Consider the following 25,204-nt stretch of genomic DNA (forward strand, 5'->3'; position numbering starts at 1 on the left):
ACATTAAAGATTTATAAGTGCGAACGTATAAGAAACGAAAATTAAAGCCAGTATCACTTGTGTGATATTAGTTTATACTTGCACTGTGTGTTGATTTTTGACTCAAAGATTTTATATAAATCTAGAAAAAGTATAACTTATTATATCTTAGGGAAATTTTGGTATCATCTCAATGGTACCAGAGTTCCAATTGGTCCATTAATGCAGCGGAATTTAATATTCAGGATTATCTTTTGTCCCCTCTATTCAAACTTCAGTTCTAAGAAGTTCATATTTTTTAAACTCGATTTCTCACAAATTATTCGAACGATTTCGCTCGATTTTTGTATTTTGCCACATAAAATTACGTTTTTTAAAATGATGTACAAGATTGTAAACCTAACGTTTCAAATTTTTTTCGACTGTTATTAAATAAAATAATAAAAACCAATAAATATTTGCTAAAAATTATCTTTTGCGAAGAATTATCTTCAGATAAACGAATTTCATAATTTAGTACAAAAGTTTTGCAAATTGTTTTAAAAAGTTCTGAAGATATGCCGAAATACGCACAAAATAAAGTTGACATTAAGGGGTCTAAACTTTGAACCGCTCTTTTGGCCATATTTCCCAGATTGCGACTGCCCCCAATATCTTTGCGATCAGAAATCTGAATCCGTCGAAAAAAAGGTAAGTTTATTCAGAGAAGGGTCTGTTTTTTAACTATAAATATTGTCTGCTCTAATTAATTACCATAATTGAGGTCACACTTTAAACCATTGAGATTGGGTTCTAGAACGTGAAAATCCGATCATTAGATCAAATGGTTTATTTTTTTGAGCACTGTACACAGTTTTTTTTTAGAAGCTGTTTTAATCTCGGTAAAGTAATCTCAATGGTTGGTTTTTTGTAATTTAAACCAAGTATTAATTATTCAATTCAGTAGTAAATTATACTACATATAAAACTATTGCTTACAAGTAAAACTATAGTTTACACGTAAAACTATAAGGTATTTAAATTTTGAAATGAAGTTTCATTATTTTAAAAAATGGTTCCTAGATTATTTATTGCAGTTAATTTTATTATTATATTTGAAATAATTAACTTTATTTGAAATCTAAACTTTGTGATAAATAATTTTTTCGTAGTGCTGCCATCTAATGTCAATGATTTGAAGTTGTTCCAAATTTTTTCATAAACCACAACTATAATTATTTTTTTTATTTTTTTTTGAAAAATCAATACAAGTACAAACTATTTTTCATAATTCTAAACAATTACATAAATAAATTAAATGCATTTTAATAAAAAATACTGCTTTTTTTTCTTTTATCTATCACTATGTACATTTTTTTAAAAATATTTATAATTAATTAGATTCATAAACGTTTTCTTAGTTTCGAAGGAAAAACCGCTTCGACAGTTTGTTTTCGGAAATGCGAATTTTATTCTATAAATGATCACCCTACGAAACGCTATTTAATCTAACAAGCACAGAAAAATAATAATAATTTGAAATTAACTTTTAAACTATGGTATGCCAACATATTTTTTTTCAACTTTTAATGTCAACCATATATTTCACAAAGATTATATAAATCTATCGATCGTAGAATTTATTTTTTTCCTTCACCTCTCTATTAAGAAGCTTGAAGAAATATTAAAAAAAATTAATAATAATTTTTTTTTTAGATAACCCTTTAAAACCCAGCCAACACGATTGTTCGGATTAGTCATTAACCTAATATATGCATATTGATAATATATCTATTTTTTAAAAAAAATTCTTCTCTAAAAGTAAAAATTAAAAGTCTCTAAGCAAAAATTTTCTTCACTCATTTGAATATTAAAATTGTCCATTACAAATTTAAAATAAGATCTTAATTTAATAATTCTCAAATGAACATGGATTATCTTTAATTTCTTTCAATAATATTCATAGTAAAATAACTTTCAAAACACTTTGACGTTCTGAGTTTTTTATTAAAGCAAAATTAAGTTCTTTTAATTTGCCTCAGGTCTCAAACAGCTAAGAATTTTTCACAGAAAAATATAAGAATTGTTAAATGATAAAAAAAAAAGCAATGATAGAGAATGAAATTGCATTTTCTCGGTATCTAATCTTCTAAAAATCAATCACTGTAAAAAATATTTAATATTTTTTAAAGAGTTTGACAATTTCATTTTTCTTAAAAAAATTATCATTCAACATTGTTTCCAATTTATCTCTCTCAGTGGGAGAACATATTTAAGCCGATTAATTAAAAGAACTTTTAGTATAGTTATAATTTTATTAATAAGATTTACCAATTTTTATACTTGAAGTAATGTCTGAAATTTTGGTTCAATTTTCTTTTATGACTCTAGAAAATAAAGGAATTCGATAGCAAAAATTGAAATAGCTCGAAACTAAAATAGTAAGAATTTTTTTTATAATTTTAACTGCTCTGTGGTTTTTAAAATTTACTGTTTTTCAAAATTCTTCAATCGAAAAATTTGGGCAGTTGCATTTTATGATTGACAATAATTTTTTAATGTTAAAGTAAAGCAAAGCAATTCCGCAACAGCCTGTTGCAAGCCAGACGGGTCATGGAGGATAAGGCATGACAATTTCGTGACTAATCGCATGATTGTGGCAATGTAGTCACTGCGCTTTTGTAATGTAGTCACTTGTGGCACTGCGCACTGGCCGCCTTTACTTCCCAGACCAGCTGGTACCCATCGATCTGAAGCTGGGGGGGGGGGGTTCAAGCCACCACTGGGGAGCGAACCACATCTCTTTACAATGACATCCAAATTCCTTAACCATTGAGGCTCAGTGGTTAAAGTATCATGCTAAAGTACACTATGGAGAATGAATACAAGTGCAAATATGAGTTGATAATGGCAAGTTGAACGTGCAAGTTTGAGAGTTACAGACATTTCATCCTTCTCGAAGAAAAAAAATGGTTAAATGAAGTGTCTTTCGTATCAGGTTTTGTTCTTTTCCATCTTGATATATATAGGCTTTCAGGCCTGCTTGGCTAGCGATATATCACCTGCATATAACTTAGTCAGAATTCAATAATGATCTATTCACAGGAATACTCTTTTTACTTCATTTGCATTCCACCATCTCATCAAACACCACAAAGTTCAACTTAAAAATGAATGGGAAAAGGGACGCAAGTTGCCTCTTGTGCCCAAGTAATGAAATGCCAACTGCTCCGGACCATCACCTCCTACATCTGAAAGTCTCCACACGGTTTCTTATAAATACTCTGCGCAGATTATTTAAAAAGCGAACCACTTGTGCGCATGAACCCAAATTCTATTTTAAAAGTACTTGAGAGAAATTTATGATATATATTTGAGAGTTGAATCTGTGGTGGTTGAGAAGTAAATAACACAAACCAATTATATTCATAAATTAAACAAATTTTTAGACATAAATTTGCTACCACTTTCTAATTTTTAATAGATATCATATTAAATGGTTCTTTTACTACTTAGTTTACCTTCATAGTGATTTGATCGGACTACCTACAAAAAACCGTGCGGAGGCTTTCAGTTATAGAAGGCGTTGTCCGGACACACCAAAATAATTAAAAAAACGTAAATAACTACAAATTAAATTTTGCAAATATTTCACTGCTTTTGCTTTCTTTTTAAAAGGTATAGCATGATATATGTACTATAAAGTGGTGAATTATGTAAACCTGCGAATTATTTAGAAATAGTGGTGGATAAAAATTTCCTAAATTGAATTTATTAAACCAAGAATCACAATTGATAAACTACCACTTTAAAATATATATTTGCTGTCCGGAGCAAGTTGGCATCTCTGCAAGTATTTCAAGCAGTTCAATTCAGTTTGGTTAATAGTTGCCACACCATAACTTATTTCTTCTGCAGAATATGAAATTTCCCTTATAGAACTTAATATAACACTTTATTGGGTTATTGATAGTGTTAGTAGACATAACCATTGAAAGTGCGAAAAAATATTAAAAAAAAAAAAAAAAAAAAAAAATTGTAGGTAAATGTACTTGCATCTCTGCGAAAGCAGTGGAATAATATCTCTTCGAATTGTGTGATGGAAAACTTTCTTTCAAATTAACATCAAATCGAGCTTTCTTTTACAATTTAAAGGGAGTAGTAAAATCAAAACAACTATAATAGAAAAAAAAACATGTAAGCTTAAACGTATTTACACTACAGGGAAATTATTTGTTTACGTTTAATATGTTTATAATTTTGTAACAAAGGTAATTATATTTTAATTTTTCAATATCTGTGAACTGTAAACCAACAAAAAATTTAAAAGTGTTTTACCCTTTGCGATGTAGTGTAGCCAGTCTGGCAACACTAATTCAACAAATGTTGCAAAACACTCGAAATGTAAAACTAATTGCTTTTAAACATCTAACAACCGTTATTCTATAAACAACTGAGAGCTAAAGTATGTCACTTCACTAAAACGTATTTTCTAAGGTCGCACTAGTTATTCACTAAAATTTATAATAAAGTTTTGTCCTTGTGGAAAGTTTAGAAAACATTTAAGCTACATTTTTTACTTCGTTTTAAGAACGACGCATTTCTCTTGAACTGGTGTTTCTAACAGAGCGAAGCGGTTAATTGACTCCTTCATATGAGCTTGAGCCCGAGGGTGCCTGTAATGTTGTCGATAGGTAGAGATGAGTAGATTGGCGAGCGAAAACTCAGAGGCGAAAATCACGAAATCAGTTTAAACTAATAGTGAAAAATCCTAAGATATAGTGAGGATATATACAACTCCCGATCCCAAAGACCACCATTGGTCCTTTCCCCAGGTTCAAGGGAGTTACAAACAGTCTGTTAAACATGGCTGAAAGCCCTTATATAGCAAGACGGAAAAGTGCAGAAACAGGTACGAAAGACATTTCATTTTAGCATTTTTTACGAGAAAAATAAAGTTTCTGTAACTATCAAGATTTCTTTTATAATTTTAGTATATATGTCACAGCGAAAGACCAAAATCGGTGGTTGTTGACTTTCACCGGTGAATGTCGACAAACACCAAATACGTCTGTGAAAGATCGAATATTTCATTACATTCTTGTACATTCGGACCCTCACCGGTGTATGTCGACAATCACAGATATGCTTTGGTGAATGTCCGAAATATTTATTACATTCGATTTGATATGAATTTATTCGTGGATATAATTACATTTATTCGATATTTTTACCCTACACTGATGTTTTTTTAAGGTTAAGTGCCATTGCCCGGTATACATTTGCCCGGTATACCCTACACTGATGTTTTTTTTTAAGGTCAAGTGCCATTGCCCGGTATATATTTGCCCGATACTCCAAACACTGATGTTTCTTCTAATCTATCGTCAGTAAGTATTACAATATACAATAAATATAAATATATCTAATAAATATAATAATATTAACGAATAAATTAATATAAAATTGGATGATATAACAAATATTTCGGACATTCACCAAAGCGACTATGTGATTGTTGTCATTCACCGGTGAGAGTCAGAAATAAGGGTATTTAGCAAATATTTCGGACATGCACCAAGTGACAACGTGAATGTTGACATTCACCGGTGAATGTCGACATTCTCCAGATTTCGGTGTTTCACCGTAACATATATATAAAACTGCCTATTTTCCATGGATAATGTAGATATTGTTGAATAGTTTTAAAAAGAATAAGTTAACTCCTCCCGAAAACTTGTTATAACGGAAATAGTTTTACTACCAGCCTTTCCTCTTTACCGTCTCGCTTTCACCCCTGCATTTCTTAGTTTGAAAACTGAATGTGAAGACGTGAATTATTAACATGTACTGGTAGCCAAAATATTTATTTCACGCATAATATTGATGAAAAATTATAATTTCTTTTACCACTTCTTTTTTTTTTTTTTTAATAGAAAAGCTATGATCACCATATTAGAAGTGCTACAGACTGGTAAAATCTAAAGAGTGATGATAAATATAATGAAGCTGTTTAAAATATAAAAATTTTTTGTTGCAGTATATTTTCAAAAAGTCTGTTGGTCAGTTCGATAATAATTTATATTGAATTTCCAAATATTGAATTTACAAACAAATTTTTGTGCTTGGGATTTAGTTAAAGAGAATTTTTCTCTGTCTTTTCCACCAGTTCTTAAACTTTTCCAGATTGCATTTGGCAATCTTGCATTTGTTTGTACAAAATTAAGCTCTAAAATTTTATCACTTTGCTACCACTTTTTAAATTTTTAATATAAAAACTATCGCTTCTAAAAGGACGCTAGGCATAAATCTATTGACAAGGTCAAAAATAATAATAAAACTAATCTATCTGGGTGAGTCCGCACATGGCACCAGGAAAAAATTAATAATGGTATCAATTTTGTTAAAAAGAAGTTTCATGTCTGCTGCCTTCGGATCTTTATATATTTACTTAAAGAAAAGAAAATAACCCAGAGATGCCAACTTGCTCCACTTTGTAAAATAGTATTTTCTAGTGGTAGCAAAATTTAAGTTAATTTTAGTTCAAGTATTTATCATTTTAAGTTATTTTTTCACCACTAAATATAAAAAAATTATAAGTATGATATAAAATACAACGTCTAAGCATCAATCTACTGGTTACTATATTAAAAAGTAGGCGAAACTAACTTTCTTTAACGAATTTTACAATATAATCTGCAACCACTGTATTAAAACTATTCAAGAAAGCGGAGCAGTTGGCATCCCTGATAACCTAGCGGTCAAAAACACAATAATATTAAAAATATATTAATATAACTTAATTTTTCTAGATGTGTGGGAATTTCATACCTGCCAACTTTTACGCATTTGGCGTAAAATTTCATTTTTATATTTAAAGTGGTAGTAAATATATACTATTTTTTCTTTTATAAACTAAATTTTTAAATGATTTTCATCACCACTATTCTTAAAAAAATTAAGCATATATTTTAATATGTGTTACCATGCTTAAGCTTTTTCAAATACAACGTATTTTTTTGCTTAAAATTGAAATTTTTATTCCATTTTAATACCACTGGGAAAAATCATAATGGAAGCGGTTAAAAGTTGGCAGGTATGGAATTTTGTCATTATTCACATGGTGTTTAAAATATAAAAACTAGAGCCTCCAAATTCTTGCATGCAAGTAGCCAATGAAATATCATTCGATTATTCTTTCGAATAAAAACCTGTAAGTTTTGGACCTAAGTTTATCCCCTAAAAGTTATTGAAAATTTGTGATAATTACAAATATACCAATTCTCTTAATTTTGTTAACATTTTAAAATTAATTACGTATTGTACGAACCCTGGTATTTAGTACCTATTCTATCATTTTTATAACCTCCATTTTCATATTGTTACAAAAAATTATATCGATAAATAATGCTGGAGAGCAAATTTTTTGTTGCATTTATAGAAATACGTGTTCAAACCTAATTCGGGTTTGAGTATTTCAAATCTAAAATTAGTTTTGTTCGAAAAGTTACAGGTTTCATTCAAAATAATAATTTTAGTTTAGTTTATTTTTTGTCTGAATGCACAAGTTTAAAAATAACGTATAGGCATATATATACACTTGTCTTCTCCTTTGAACATACATAACACTTAAAACAAAAAACATATTACAATAATGTATCGCATCATAAACTGAAATGCATTAACGCCTTCTACCTACCACTTACTACGTAGCAGAGAAGTGGAGACACTTTCTATTGACTCGAGAGAATTTTAAAAACTCCTAGTTAGGAATATATTGATATATTATTAAAGCCCATATATACCAAACGTTCTTTAAAAAAAGATGGTATCTATTTGCAAAATGGGAAAAAGTGGTAGCACACGTGTTTCGTTATTAAAATTTATTTCGCATACAATAATATACTTATATTTTATCTGAAGTTAATACATAACGTTCTTATTAAAACTAAACTGGTAGGTAACAAAAACAATATCTCCTTTGAAAAAACACAAATAGGCAGTTCCGCTTTTTTTTTCTTTTTTTATCATGATTTATATTTAAACCACTTTTGGTAGTTTGGTATCCGCAGGTCGACAATTTTTACAATTTGTCGCTTAGCTGCGAATTTGTACACCCGTTGATACTAGATAAAAATTAACAAACAATAGCCTTCCGGCGCATTAGATCTGGAAGTTTTTAGAGTTCAAGAATATTTTTTTAAACTGTCACGACGAATCAATAATTTAAAAAAAATATGTAGATAAGATCTATTTATTGCTTAATGTGCTTACACAAGTCTTAATAGATTTGTTTTTTAAGAGAAATTCTTTTATACTTAATTGTAGTTTTATTCAACTTTGAAAAATCTTTTTCAATGACTACTCAAGTTGGCAGGTAAGCTGTTGCTTGTACAAGGAAACCCATAGCTGCCATCTCTTCCGGTTCTCCCGGAAGATTTTATCTTCATATTTAAAGTGCTAGTGAAATTAATGTTATTTCACTAAAATTTTTGAATTTTATTAATAATTTTAAATCAGTTTGACCACCACTACATATAAATAATTACAACAAATATATAAAAGCTTAGTATTCCTTAGGATAGCAACCTGCCAACTCTTCCGGATTTTCCGGAAGATTTTATTTTCATATTTAAAGTGGTAGTAAATATATACTATTTTTTCTTTTATAAACTTAATTTTTAAATGATTTTGATCACCACTATTCTTACAAAAATTAAGCACATATATTAATATGCGTTACTATCATGGTTGTCAACTTAAGTTTGCTCATATACAACGTATTTGTTTGCTTAAAATTGAAGTTTTAATTTCATTTTAATACCACTGGGAAAAATGATAATGGAAGGAATTAAAAGTTGGCAGGTATGGGATAGCAAATTTCAACCAGATTAAAGTATATATATATATATATATTTGAGGAATATAGTTTTTTGTTAATCGTTTTACTACCACTTCGAAAATCCATTCTCGAAAAGAGTGAATGTTGGCAGGTATGGTATCCGGTTGCAGCATTGAAATCAGGGATGCCACAAGTGACAAAAAATTTAAAAGTGGTAGAAACTGAATGCAATTTTATGTTTTTCATAAATCCTTTTATTATACAAACATAACTACCACTATGACATGTTTCAAAATAAAAAAACGTTTTAATAAATGCCATTAAACATAAACTAAAAACGAAACTTTGATAAAAAACAGTGCAACCTCTTTTAATTGAATTGAAGTAATCATCGTTTTTTGCTTGCTTAGTCGCCCGTGGCAACCTTGCGAAGTGACGATACCTAGAATCCGTTAAAAATTCCGATGCAGCAAAATATTGTTCTGCAGAGTAATGACTGAATATAAGATTTTTATTGAAACAAAATATTAAATGCTATACTTAATAACATTGTTGTTCGCAAAATTCTTTCGGAACTAAAATATTCATAACAAAGTTACAGCTGTGCACGTGGATATCATCTTTTATTGGCTTTCCATTTCCAAATAATATCATCTCAACTCCATCATATGTCATGGAACATTGCAAAGTTAATAGTTTTTCCATCAACATATGCCATATAAGCTAAATATCCCTGACAGGACAAATAATTTTTTTCTTCCTATTAATGAGAGTATCAGTTCTTGCAGGTGCAGCAAAGGGGAAGTAATAATTGATTTCGAAGTTATATAAATAAGGAAATTAAATCATTTTTTCCACGTCTCTCTTTCTCTGCGATACAAAATTGAAGTTTTAAAAGTTAACTCACAGTCGTTTACTAGAATACAAAATCTCGCAAAATGGCCTCCGCAAAGTATTCAAGATATCAAATGGATGAATTAAGTGTTTCAAGCAGGATAAAGCGTGAAACGTCCAAGGTTGAGCAATGTAAAGCAATGGAGATAGGATCGAAAGTTTCTTCAACGGCAAGCGATATTGTGAATGATCTGAATTCGATTCCTATTGTTGGCGAGTTCCTGGGAGTCTTTACTGCAGGTATTTCAGTGGTCTCTCATTTATTTTCCGGGGGATTAGACATAGCTCAAACAGCAGTGGACTGTGGCGATGTGCCATTCGATGAAATAAAAGAGATCATGAATAGAAGATTCAACGAAATTGATAGGAGGTTGGATGAACAGACAGCAGCTTTGAGGGAGATTAGGACGTTAGCAAATAAAACTTTAATTTCCGTTGAACAAACTAGACTCGAAATGCATGCGCGATTCGATGAGGTCATAGAAACGATCGAGATCACCCAAGTAGATCCGATAATATCGAAAATTAATAATTTCGTTCAATATTTCTATACTGAATCCGAGAGAATAAAAGGCTTAAATAACAATGATTATGTCAATAGGTTGGCAGATGGAGATGGTAACTTTTTAAAATATTTATCAGACTATAGAACACCAGAAGGATTGCTTTCCTTCTTGCTAAATATCATAAAGCTGCGATACGCTACTCCGAAAACATCTCACGACAAGGCTGCATTTAAAGCTATTGATGCATTAATATATGGTTCGCATACGTATGTTACTGTTATGTTCTTTTTGATCGAACAATATGCTTATTTGGTCAACTATTTTCTCCGTATTAGTGACGTTGATAACTATAATAGATTCTTAAATGGTATGATAAACACCTTCAAATATTTCAGAAGGTCTCTCATCGGAAGAGGCATAGCAGGAAAAGAGGAACCATTGCTGCTTAGAGTAATAGAGTTGCTGCAGGAAGTGAATAGCTTAGATTTTGTGTGGGCTACAAAAGCTAGACGATTGACGGACTCCATCCGATTATTTGAAAGCATTAAATTAAAAGTTCAAAATATGACCTTACCCGCAATAGAAGAAGAACCACAAAACTTTGTGCAATTCTCGTTTAAAAAGAATATTAAAACCCCGATCGGTGATTGGGTAGCAGGTAAACGAGTTAGTTATGCGGTCCAGTACAAAAGTGACGATAAATATGCAAAGATTGGAGAATGGTCCCATCCAGTTTTGGTTCAGGAGAGAGCTTGCCCTACTCTTAAAGTACCAATCGATAAGTTACGGCGCGATAGACTCGTGTTTAGAAGATTCTTAGGCGAAACACCGAAATTAATTGGGACACTTAAAAGCTATGAAACTGAATTCACTGATATTAATAGAGATTTCTACGATGCTGTTGATAGTCCTGATAAAGAATCAGGTATGAGAGCTGCAACGATTTTGTTACGAGAAGGAGCTGATACAAATGCGATGTTTGAAAACGGCAGACGGGCTCTTCATGCCGCTGCAAAATGGGGCAATACTGAAATCGCCTTAAGTTTGCTCTTGGGAAAACCCTATTCTGAGAAAAATGCACGAGACAAAAATGGTTTTACTCCTATGCACGTAGCTGTAGAAGCTGGACAGGAAGAGTTTATGAATCTGCTAATAAGACATCGATCTACCATAGGCATACAGTCCTATCCTCAACTTTTGACTCCTTTGCATTTGGCAGCCAGAAATGGTTTTGTGAAAACATTGGAAACTCTGTTAACAAACACGGTTGACTTGAATGTCAAAGATATGTCTGGATTCACTCCATTGCATAATGCCGTTGTGGGCGGTGAACAGGTAGTAAATATGATAGTAAATACTAGAAAGGCTTCGATTAATGCACAGTCAAACACAAAGTTGACGCCTTTCCATTTAGCAGTGATAAACAACGATATGAAGGTAGCACAAAGTTTAATTAACAGTAAAGAAGTTAACATCAATGCTGGTGATGACAATAATATGACTCCTTTGCACCATGCAGCAATGATGGGGCATTTAGATATGGTGAATTATCTTCTCGCCCTAGAAGGGATAGAAATAAACGAAGGTACTAATGATAACAAATGGGCTCCAATTCACTATGCAATATTTTTCAGGAAAGATAATGTAAGCAAACGTCTATTAGAAGACGGGAGACTTAAACTGCGAACAGTAACTAATGGTTGGCTCACAGCTTTGCATTTTGCAGTAACATATGGCAGAAAAGATGTTCTTTTAGCAATAATTAAGCGTGGCGTCCTCATAGATCAGCAAACACAGGAAGGTTACTCATCCCTTCACTTAGCCGCAATGAGAGAAACACCGGACATGCTAAATATTCTAATACAGAATAAAGCTGACATCAATGCTAAAACATTTAAAAACTCAACGCCACTGCATGAAGCTGCATTTCGTGGAAGAATCGAAAATGTTCTTGTACTTCTTGATAAAAATGCTGATTTACATGCTAGAGATGACATGGGTAACACGCCTATCCACAAGGCAGCTTTAAATGGAGCAGTTTCTGTAGTAGATCTCTTACTGAAACGTGACAAAAGTTTACTGGAACTGAAAAACCACCGCGGAGAGACTCCTCTACACATGGCGTCTCAAAATATGCATTCAGCAGTTGTTAAATTTTTAAGAAACAAGGGTGCAAACGTTGATGTCAGTAACAGTGATGGAGAAACACCGATACATATGTATGCTAAAGGAGGACAGTTACACATGATTGAGTACCTGATCAGTAATGGTGGGGGCCTTTATGTGACTGACTCACGGACTAATGATTTCATGTATTATGCCATTCAAAATGGACATATTGATGTAGTTAAATATGGCTTTGAGAGAGAAAGGTACATATACGACGCGCTAGTTAAAACACATATTCCACCTCGTTGTCCCAAGTCATGTCCATGGGTTTTTTGCGATGCAAATCAGTTCGATCAACTGGAAATGATCAAATATTTTTTTGATAAAATAAATCCAAAAGATTGCGTGCTGTTAAACGAAGCAGCTCTTTATGGGCACTTAGACATAGTTAAATATTTCATTCAAGAAAGAAATGCTAATATTGAGAAGGAATCGCCCACCGCTTACCCACCACTTTGCTCTGCTGCGCAGTCCGGACATTTGCATATCGTAAAATATATGATAGAAAAAGATGCCAGTGCCAAAGGTGAATGCGGATCTTCAGGATTTTTGAATCGAGCTACCCAAGCTGAAGTGGACAGTGAAACTAGAGTAGAAATTATTAAGTTGTTAGTAATGAAGGGAGCTGATATAAATCATAGAGACGAAGGAGGCCAACTACCTATACATCATGCCATATTCTTGAGGGATTTGGTTACCGCGGATTATTTTATAGAAGACTTGGGTGTTTCAGTGAACGAACCAACAGCTAATAAGTTACGTAATACACCCTTACACATGGCAGTCCAACATGAATATTTCGATGTTGTTAAGTATCTCGTTGAGAAAGGCGCCGATATGAATGCAAAAAATAATAAGAATGAAACTCCTTTTGACATAGCTCTCGGTTTGAAATCGTTTGTAATAGGTAATTACTTGAAATCAAAAATGAATCGCTCCCCACGAAATTTAGCAGCGAGCGTTTTAAATAATACTAATTTTAATACCGGGCCTTCAAACTTCATTGAAGAAAATGACCATAACTCATTTCTTCAAGGGGATAATAAAAGAGATAAAACCTTTCACAGAATTTCGAACTTTAATTCACTTCAGGATTTTGACGTAATTGGGACTTTGCTTTTGTTAAACGTATTTGTAAGAAAGTTTACAGGTGAAAAATATATTAATACAGCAAACCAAACTAATTTTGAAGATGATTCCACAGTTGAAGGTTTGAGGATTACTGAAAATCTCCAGCGTTTTTTGAATAGTAGACCCACTGTCTTACCTGAAGAGAAAATTGATTTTTATGATGTATATTCAAGTATAAAAAGAGCAATGGCAAATGGTAGCAACTCTAAGCTGCACAAAATCTTGTGTAGATTTGTAGAAGAGTATGACATGCTTACTCCGGAGGAAATTCAAGAGCTTTTGAATGTCCATATTGGGAAAGAAAGAATACAGTTCTTTAAAAAGGCAATTTCCTTAAAGAGCAATTCATTTATAAATCTGTGGCACTCAGCTACGGAAACCTGCTTCACTGTAGACCGTACTACTAAATCTCTTGATATGTGAAGTTCTGTAGCTGAACTCTATTCAGTTACTGAAATAGAGGTTACGACGAGGTAAGCACAAACGCATTTTATTTTAAGATAACATAACTGCCAAAATCTGCACTCTCCCAGGAATGTTTTTCCAAGTGGTAGCATTGAATAGTTCAATTCTTAGCAAGGTTGCTAAGAATTGAACAAAATCAATAAGTGGTAGCTGCATTTTATCGAGGTTACTATAAGATGTTTAAATTTTGCTTCCACTTGAAAATAAGAATAATTACGTTATTATTAGCACCCTAATAAATTTGCTAAAAAATGGAAATTTTTCAATTGATAGAAGTAATTAAAAACATCTATATTTCCTTGTTTGATACCGCTTTAAGATATCTAGATAGTTTTTCTACTAACAAAATTTAAAATATTTTTCCTGATCTATTTTGTTCCTAGTAATTTGGCAACAAGTTTAAGGTAGCAGAGATGCCAACTGCTCCACTTTCTGCAAAGGTTTTACAGGGTTCCCGCTGGTCTTGTAAATTTGAAGAAGTGGTAACAAAAATTAAACGAAATTCCGTAATTTAATTTCTGTGTAACTGCCCCTAAAATTGCTTTCCAAAGAAAGTATGCAAGAAAATTCTAGCTTCTAATCCACTTAACAACTAATTGGTACATTAAAATAAGAAAAATCTTCTAGCATTAACCTAAATTTACTACCACTACTGAAACTTTTCAAGGTCCGCGGGACCCCTGTTTTAAGAAATTGGTAGGGAGGTAAACTTGAAATAATTACACTAACTCTTACAGAGATGCCAACTTGCTCCGGACAGCAAATATATATTTTAAAGTGGTAGTTTATCAATTGTGATTCAATAAATTCAATAAAGTAGATCAATTAAGTAGAACAATTGATTTAATAAATTCAATTAAGTAGATTTTTATCCACCACTATTTCTAAAGAATTCGTAGGCTTATATAATTCACCACTTTTTAGTACTTATGTCATGCTATGTCTTTTTAAGAAGCAAGCAACAGTCAAATATTTGAAAAATTTACTGTGTAGTTATTTACCATTAATTTTAGTTATTTTGACGTGTCCGGAGCAGTTGGCATCTCTGCAGTCTTAGAATGTGTCATCAAGTATAAAATGCAGCAATGCTGTACTTCTTAACATGCTTTGAATTTTTGATATATAGTGTGGAAAAATTACTTAAAATGATAATTAAACATCAAACTAAAGCAAGCTTCAGTTTCGCTACCACTAGAAAAAATTATTTTTTACAAAGTGGTGCTAGTGTTTTCTATTTATCTATCTGTTTTTCTCATTTCAAATTCCTTCAACTTGTGCGTAAAATTTCTTGGCTTCTTATAAACATATTAAGTTATAGCTTGGTATTTGGTTTGAGTATAGCATGTTGCTTAATCTCATACTATTATTTGAATATTGATAAATATTTTGTATTTTTAAATTAAAACAAATTAAAAATCCTAAAAATTGAACTTTTTGTTTAAGAATAAAAAAACTTTTTCATTTTTCAATTTCTTTTAGTTTGTACAGTTTTAAGAACATATTTGACTGCCCGTTTAAAGTTGAAGTTTTTTACTTGATTTTTATGAATTTTATCGTGCGAGCAAGAAAATAAAGTATGTATCTTTTTTTTCCCAAATTTAAATTCTAAAGAAAATTTAATTCTAAGAGTTCTTTGCATCGTTTCAAAAATGTTTTTGCATTTAATTAATATTTGTGCTTATGTTAAACTCCTGTAAAATAATCTGAATCTTAAAGTTAAATTTTGATAAGTTATAGAGAGATGATAAAAAGTTTCTCATTGATGTTTTCTTAACACTAGGTTTACGGACGTTTCTTATATACCTATCTCTACGGACACACGTCAATTTGACGTATGAAAGAATTGTGATTCTTAATTTAATAAATTCAATTTAGTAGATTTTTATCCACCACTATTTCTAAATAATTCGTAGGCCTATTTCAAAATTTACTTTGTTGTTATTCACCATTTTTTTAATTATTTTCGCGTGTCCGGAGCAGTTGGCATCTCTGCACTTAGAAACCAATGTATATGTATACTATAAGTAAAAAAATGAAGATATGAGATATATATTTATGAAATATTCTAGTATTTTATGTTTCAATACTCGAACTAAGCAACTGAAACCTTCAAAATCTGACATCAATTGACATTCTGCGTTTGTTCTTTCTATTATTGCTTATCGGCAACAGTTGTTTATCACTTGCATACCTGCCAACTTTTAATCCCTTCCATTATCATTTTTCCCAGTGGTATTAAAATGAAATTAATACTTCAATTTTAAGCAAGCAAATACGTTGTAATTGAAAAAACTTAAGTTGACAACCATGAATGGTAGAAATCATATAAATCTCGGTGCGCTGCCGCGAAGCGGCATTAACCGATTCATCTGTAGTAGTAATTCGATGATGAGGAGTAGTGAGGTGGAATGGAGATGGGGGGAAGAGGTGGTGCTTAGCACCAAAAATCGAGAGTGTATTTCGTGTGTTAGGGCTATGACAACCATGATAGTAACGCATATTAATATATGTGCTTAATTTTTATAAGAATAGTGGTGATCAAAATCATTTAAAAATTAAGTTTGTAAATGGAAAAAATAGTATATATTTACTACCACTTTAAATATGAAAATAAAATCTTCGGGAAAATCCGGAAAAGTTGGCAGGTATGCACTTGTTTTATTTGAGATAACGAATCGAAGTATTGTCGGTACATTCCTATTTATTATTGATGTGATAATTGCTTGTTTACTTAAACTTTTGTCTAAATTATGATCGCGTCAAATTGACGCATATCCTTAGAAATAGGTATACTACATAGAGAATTTCAATATTTCAACGCTTTTGAGGTAAATAGCATTTAATATATATTTACTTCTATCAATGGTTAAAAGTCATTACAAGAGATAAAATAAAAATTCAAACGGGTTTTATAATTTTCCTTACAAAGGCCGAAATCCGTCAAAATGACGTGTCCCGTAAACCTAGTGTTTATGAAATGAAAACCACCTATACCCTTAATAATTCCAGAGCACAGCAACCTAAAACGAGTAAAAAAATTGTAACTTTTTTGAGAACACAAAACCATATGCACCTAAATGTATTTTATATTAGCGTTCTAATACGTTAGAGATAATGGTGTTCAATTTCATTTTAAATTACATTATTTAAATCATGAAAAAAATATTTGCAAGGAAAATTATAAAAAGTATTTGATTAGAAAAATATTTGATTCCACAGTCTAAATAGAAGTGAAATTTTTCGGCGACTTTCTTTCTTTATTTAAACGAAATTGGGTGCCTAGGCCACGCAGCGTCCCCTACCCCATTCATCATGAAAATTATATACAGTGAATAAAACATTTTGAATTATGTAACAATGTGGTAACAATATAATAAAATAACCATGATTAGAAGTATGTACAAACTTTATCGGAAATTTACATTAATTGCCATTGAAAAATGAATACAGCCATGATTAGAGATATACATGAAATACGAGCTTAATCTGTGATATTTACATTATTTACAGCAGAAATTTGGAATTGAGCATTAAAAATTGATGATAGCATATATACAGAAAATCGGGATTCAAAATCATGAAGATTCTACATAAATTTTGCTAAGCCTTAGTGGCGCCATCTAGCATGCTTTAATGCTTTGTGGTAGCCATAAAAAAATCAAGCCGTCTGCTTGTGAAATAATAAAACAATGAAAAAATTCAATTTGACGAATTGGCGTTTTTACATAACACTAGAAATATTGATGGTAGACTTAAATTAAAAATAAAGATAAAACATGATTTGATAATTTTCCGGCGACGGAAAAATCCTACTGCAAATACAGTTACAGATATTAAAATATTGTGGTATGTTAAGATATGAAGCGTGTTACGAATTTCTGCCTGAAAAGAAGAGGGCGTTGTAATCACTCACAATAATTCTGTAATCACTTTATGTTGCAGGCAATGGATTGACCTGGATGGCTCAGTGGCGAGCCCCATTTCGTATCATATCGTTTTATTGTTTATTAAATTTGTTTGTTATTAAATATGGTTTCCTTATTTAATGCACCCATTCGCCACTGAATCATTCTGCAACAAAGCGTTTCGAAGGTATTCGTAATACTTTTTAATTTACATACACTCACTACACTTCGCACACTACACTTCCCATAAAACATAACTTCCCATACTCTCACTACACTTCTCGAGAAATTCTTCGAGATTTCAGGAGAAATTTTGATATGTACTACATATTCTTTGAAACACATTGTGATGCATAATTATATTCAATACATAATATGAAATACAATAAATACATAATGATTTTCTACATATTCTTCCTGCCAACACATTGCGTAGCTACAAATATTTTGTAATATTTTAAATGGCATCTTTATCAAAAATGTGGTAGTTAGCTAGCACTACGTTTTTATTATCAAGTACTTACAATCACTTAGATTTATAGAGTTACTTATTTTAAACTTCAGACAATGTGTGATAGTGTAGCTTGATCTTTTTTATTATTGAAATTGGTTATGAAAAATGAATATTGTACTAGTTTGAGCTCCTAAAAATTTTTCTCTCTCCTGTAGAAAATTTAAGAGTTATTTCTTTAAAAGTGAAATATAAGTAAGTTTAATAAAGGGGTTTATCTAAAGAAAGCAACAACGCCTTAAAGTTTTGTTTTGCTATATTACTAGTATATGGCTACCTAGTTATGAACATGCACTCGTTTTCACCATAGAGCATTGTTGCATTTCAGAATAATGCTCTGTCAAAGTTAATGGAAAATTTAGTTATTGACTTTTTCTGCCTCGAAAATCTTAATTAAATAACAGCACTCCAATAATTTCTTTACTTTAATAAAGTTCTCTATGAGTACAAGCTCTGTAACCCAGCTATTTCCTGGGATATATATGCTTTTAGTAGATATAGCCATTCAAATTTTCAAAAAGTGCAAATTCTGTTCATTATACATATTTTTTATTTAGATAACCACAGAACAGCATCGTCGCTCAAAAAAAACTCATCACATCATTAGTAAAAAAATACAAAATATTAAATTCTAAATTGACAAAACTTTCTTTGAAAGAAAAGCGCTTAAAAGCAGCAGAATTTTCAAAAGAAAGAATAATTGAAGCAATAAAGAAAAAAACAATGGGAATAAAATAAAATTATGGTCACCGAAGTTGATGTCTTCAGGGGGTACCAGCTCCGGAAGCCATAGAACAAAACCTTTTCTATTGAGGGAGTGGACAAATGTCAAAATTAGCTCTCTCAGTACCCCGAAAGTTTTATGAAAGTTCAGGAAGAAATACAAAAACTCAAATAAGAAGAGAAATTTCAAACAAAATCTTGAGAATATAATACAAAAGTGAAGAAATGAAAACTCACAGCAAACCGGTCAAACAGCAATCTCGCAAACTAACTAAATGTGTAAGAAACACTTGCAAAAAAAGTAAACGCCCTTTATAAAATGCGTAGTAGGAAAAAAGGATAGTAAAAGTAGATTACGAAACAGATTAATATATTGCTCAACTGGGGCTGCTCAGTCAAGACTTTAATTTCGCCCTGTTAAAAGAAATTAGTATCACTCAATCATTTTCCTAATCAAAAAATTAACATTACAATAATTATAAGGAAAATCATTATTACTCAAATTATTCAAAAAATTATTCTCAGCCTCTCAGAAACTTTCAACATTATTGCAATTTTTTTTTTAATTCTGAACATTTGTGAAAAAACCAAATTTTTGAAAATTTTATTGCACAAGTTACAGAAAAAAATAACTTTAAATTTAAAAGCTTTTCGTTTATCAAAAACACCAATTTTAATGATTTTATCAACAATATCAAAGGGAGCTCTAATATTCAGAAAAAAAATTATTGGAGTGCTGTTGTTTAATCAATATTTTCGAAGCAGAAAAAAGCTAATAACTGAATTTTCAACCAACTTTGACTGAGCATAACTCTAAATTGCAACAATGCCCCATGAAAACGAGTGCATGTCAGTAACTAGGCAGCGATAACCTTATAAGAAAGCAAAACAAAACTTTAGGGCATTATTGCTTTTTTTTAGATAAACTCCTCAAAGCATACTTAAATTTCTCTTTTAAAGAAATCACTTTGAAATTTTCTACAGGGGAGAAAAAATTTCTTTGGGTCTCAAATTTGTACAATATTCATTTTTCATAAACGATTTCAACATAAAAAAATAAGCTAATTAAAAAATACAATAATCAAAATTTCAGGTTTTCATCTGACTTTCAAAATAATGACTCTTAAACAGATTGGATCAAAATATAAACATTAATTTTATCAAACGAGAAACATCAATGTCTTGTTTTCAAGATGAAAGTTTAAAATGAAAATTTAACTTTGCAGTCTTCACTCATCCGGAAAATTATTACATAAATATGTCAAAGCGAAAATCATTTACTTTAACAAGACTTTTCGTGTAGTAAAAGTGAAAGTATATTTTATAATTCAAAGACATCAAAGTACATTTTATTATTCAATTTTTACAATAATTTTGATCTAAGTAAATGATCGAAATACTAAGATTCCCTTTGAAGATGTTCTTTAAAAAGTGATTCATATTGCATTGTGTGCTTATATTTATTTTGTAATCAGATAGAGTCATTGCATCCTTTGTTTTGCATATTTTTAGCTGTGTTCATTGATGAAAAAAGAACACGTTGCCAAAAATATTATAATTAAGAAGACAAAGCAAGAAAAATAACATTTAGATTCGAATCTAATAAGCGTTTTTTAAATTATGTCGTAGAGCGTAAAGTAGTGTGACATCTAAATGAAAAGATATTAGTAGAAACTAGAGATGCCATCTTGCTCCGGAGAACAAATATATATTTTAAAGTGGTAGTTTACCAATTGCGATTCTTGGTTTAATAAATTCAATTTAACAGATTTTTATCCATCACTATTTCTAAACAATTCGTAGGCTTATATAATTCACCACTTTATAGTACATATGTTATGCTATGCTTTTTAAAAGCAAGCAAAAACAGTAAAATATTTGCAAAATTTACTTTGTAGTTATTTACCGTTTTTTTAAATTATTTTGGCTTGTCCGTAGCAGTTGGCATCTTTGAACTAGATTTTTTAAATAAAGATTTCAGCAATACTTTTAATTTACAGCCCCCCCCCCTTTTGCACCACTTGAATATTTCAGTACTTATTATCGATACTCATGATCTTGTTTGATACTTTTGCTTAAAAAAATTCATAGGTTTCTGGGTGCTATGTTACAAATCAACAACATTTACTTACTAAGCATTCAATCCTTAAATCAGTAATAAATTAGTAAAAAACTTTAAAAAAAATTCAGGATTCTCAGGCTATTAAGCCACGCCTCATGATGGCAGGACTCTTCGACCACCAAATATCGCTTAAAACTGTCTTCTAGCTCATAAGTTCATTAGTAGCATGTTTTAACTCGTGTCGATTTACTAAATTTTATCGGAATTTATTTATAATTTTTCCGACTTAAAATATATGAGCTAATTTTTGACCTAAATTTAGCAACTACTATGGGGCGGAAGAAGTATGATTGTGAACAGAGATTAAACATACCTTTTTTAACTTTCCAGTCTTCAACCTTCTCGGAAATAATCATTTAAAAGTTTAGGTTTAGGCAAGAATTACAATTAATAAACTACCACTTGAAAATATTTATTCGCCGTGCTTATGTTAGCTCTTTGCTCCAACAATAAATGATAAGTCGGCCTGTCTAATTCAGGGGCTCTTTCATCATTATCATCAATATTTATCTGGGCGCCTGGGGCCGTTAGCGGCCTTTTTCCCATTCGTCTTGAATTGTGATCTTTAGGGTGGTTCTTTCTGGTAATTGGAATGCAATTGAAGTAAAAGGCGTTCAAGGGCTCTATTTTAACCTGTATTACACAAAAGACCTTAAGTACTTAATTTTTACCAATAGTCCTTAGAAAGTGCGTATTTTTCTTTTATAACAAACTTCTTTCTCACAAATGTTTTTCTAAATTATTTGATATTTTTTAAGCGCCAAATCACTAATAAAGCATGAATATTGCCAATGAGCGAAGAACAAATCTACTCAAATGGCGACCATAGAAATTGTAACTTCTTGGATTTTAAAATCAGCTGATTTTAAAATTTTCTTTCGCAATATTACTGAGCCGGCTTGTACCGACCACAGTGCTGGCGTAAATTATCCTCAGTGGTAGCATGTAGCAAAACCTACAGTTCATTATCCTCTTTAATAAACTGTAAGTTTTGCTACATGCTCCATTATGATACAAGTTATACTTCTTCTGAATGGTCATTTGAATCATACAGAAAATCTAGACGCTTTGGAGTTGGCCAGATATGCTATAATAATTACGTTACAGCTACGGGATACACGACGCATCTGCTCCAAAGGCTTGGCAGGTCATTTTTTATGCCTTTTAAACTGTACATTATTTAGCATGTAGAATGCCATGGGGGTCACCGGTGACCGGCACTGAGTTTGTTCGTACCACCAAGGGGGTCACCGGTGAAGCCAAGATTATTAGAAATACATAAATCGAGTAATTTTTTTAATATTATTATTGTTACTAAAATGGTTTGAAGAAATTAATGGCTCAAGAAATTAATGGCGAAATTAATCCCTCAAAAATAGTTTTATTTATATACACAGAGATGCCAACTTGCTCCGATCAGCGAATAAATATTTTCGAGTGGTAGTTTATTAATTGCGATTCTTGGTTTAATAAATGCAATTTAGTAGATTTTTATTTTTCACACAATTCGTAGGGTTATATAATTCCCCCCTTTTTTTCAGATATGTCATGCTAAACCTTTTAAAAAACTAGCTAAATCTGTCAATATTTGTAATTTTAGTTTGTAGTTATTTACCTTTTGGTCAGACGGGCAAGCCATGTAAAATTACCGTGGCATTCAACGTGTTAAGCAATTGAAAAGAGGTTATGAAGTTATCCTGGCCTGATTATCACACAGTTCTAAGATTCGAATCCAGTGACCGAGGCTTACAAAAAGGCAGCAGCAACTGAAAATTCTGTTCAAAGATTTAAGTGCTCTGGTATGTGACTCATTGATTTACCAGTTTTTAATGAAACTGACTTTTCGACAGCTGAAATTATAATCATGGAGAATATTCTGAGAATTTTTTCTAAAAAATATTAAACTAATAAAAATTTAAATGCAATTTCAAAATTATGTTTTGAATATTAACTATGTATATTATCTGAGAATTAGCGGGTAGTAATATAAATATAGCAGGATTTTTCTCGCAAATTCATATATTAAGATACAACTTTGTAAAAAATTTTTAAGACCGCTAATGGACACAAAAAATTTCAAAAACACGAGCCTCGCAGAAAAATAACGCGATTGTTGTGTATAAAATCAAATGTTTCTTCCTTTTAACATTTTGCTGAAATAAAATTAAATAGACCGCGTTTTTCCATATTTTTAATACGAAATTGTACGGAACGAAATTGTACGGACACATTTAAGTGACGTGCTTGATTTTTCAGATAAAATCCATGTGGTTTCTTAGTAGCTTTCTCTACAGTTTTCTGAAATACCGATATTTTTAATTAGGTATTATTACAAAGGTAATTTCGAATCGCGTATTTGAATAATATTTTTTTGACCAATGCGTTTAATTTGCTCCGATTTCGTTGCGAATTTACCTTTTTTGTTTCGGTGGATCTATCCATGGATTTCTAAATAATATAATAAATCCCGATACTTTTAAAGATAAACTATTAAGACTCATGAATCGCGAATCGAATGACTTTTCGATTTTTGATCACTTTGGCTCGATTTTGTACCGAATTCATCGTAAATCCTTGTGGTTTTTCGATCGCAATCCCACAGTTATTGCTATAAATTTCTACTGATTTTTGAATTTCTATACTTTTATCACATTAATATTTTCATTTTTATAATATGAAGAATCAGAAATTTAAGGAAAATGCAACTTTGCGAAGATAAAGTAAAATGGAATCGTTTTCCTTATGCATGTAGAAAACACGGACGGGAACGAAAAAAAAAATCATTCGAGCTCAATTCTCAAACCGATTTTCTTTACATAAATACTAAAATATAAAAAATTCTCAGATCGTATTTGAAAAGCTAAAAATATAGTTGCCACCTTAAATTTATAAGTCATTAATGGTGACCGGGAGACCGTATTTCACGAGCCCTTATCATGACTAAAATTGTTGCGTCAAATGGAGGAGTAATTTTTATTCAATGGAGTAACAATTTTTGCCAAATAGAGTTGTAAATACAAAAGCATTAAGTAAAATCATTTTTAAAACATTAAACAACAGCATGGTACTTGGTCAAGTAAATAAAACACTGAGTAATGTTAAAAACACAAGAATACTTCTTCCATTTTAAATAGAAAAAAGAAAAAAGGATTATAAATTTACGTCTAAAATTATACGCTGAGTATTTGTCCTTCTTTTCACGCTTTTCGATTTGATTCTTTTTAGAAAATAAGACATAAAAATATCTTTTGTGGTAAAAGCTATTTCAACAACTGTTTGAAAGTTCGTTTAGCCAGGAGAGAAAATTCTTTGAAAAGAAACCCAATATCTTATTTCTTTAAATTAAAAACAAATGGGTATATAATTTGACTGCATTTTTTATTGAACTACTAATACATAAAACACAGTATCCGTATCAATGTTGAATAAAACTTTTAATGAAAAGTTATATTTTATAACCATATATTTAATGAAAAAATTTCAAAAATTCTATTTCATATATTTTTTTAACAAAATACAGCGTTAAGTAATGACAATTTTTAATTTGCATTATTGAATCAATTTAATTTGTATTTTTGAAGTATGACTTTCACACATGATTCTTTTTAATTTTTACAGGTTGAGCAATATATTAAGGCTGATCTTAAACTAATCAACTGTAGTGAATCTGTAGCTGTTATTTATAATTGTCACAAGTTTTGTCCAGCTTTATTGAAATAAAACTAGTAGCCTCAGAAAATATGATGTTAAATGTCAAAAGTAAGAAAAGTCCGCTTGTTGCTAATTTTTAATTTCACTGTGTTGTATGGGCTCATGAAAATATGCTCATATTTTCGAATTCATTATTGATTTCAATAAATTTCTTTTAGGTAATAGAATTTTACATACTTGGATTTTTTCTTAAAAACTTATTACTTTTATATTAATAAAGGTCTTGTTAGTTCTAAGACCCACTCAGATTTTTTTAAGCAAAATTTA

General features: G+C 30.8%; 1 pseudogene across 3 annotated transcripts; it reads left to right on the forward strand.

Annotated features, from left to right (window-relative positions):
* The first annotated feature begins 9,654 nt into the window (after positions 1-9,654).
* On the forward strand, positions 9,655-25,109 carry LOC107452436 (alpha-latrotoxin-Lp1a pseudogene; annotated as a pseudogene). Of its 3 annotated transcripts, XR_015433681.1 has the most exons (3): positions 9,655-13,973; positions 15,445-16,279; positions 16,457-16,533. The product of XR_015433681.1 is annotated as an alpha-latrotoxin-Lp1a pseudogene, transcript variant X2 (transcript). The 3 variants fall into 3 exon arrangements; XR_015433680.1 differs by lacking the exons at positions 15,445-16,279; positions 16,457-16,533 and adding an exon at positions 24,845-25,109; XR_015433682.1 differs by lacking the exons at positions 15,445-16,279; positions 16,457-16,533 and adding an exon at positions 17,908-18,543.
* Positions 25,110-25,204: the final 95 nt, after the last annotated feature.

This window comes from Parasteatoda tepidariorum, chromosome 5, assembly GCF_982258835.1.
Source record: "Parasteatoda tepidariorum strain Cologne lab strain chromosome 5, Ptep-v5.0, whole genome shotgun sequence".
Taxonomy (NCBI): Eukaryota; Metazoa; Arthropoda; class Arachnida; order Araneae; family Theridiidae; genus Parasteatoda; species Parasteatoda tepidariorum.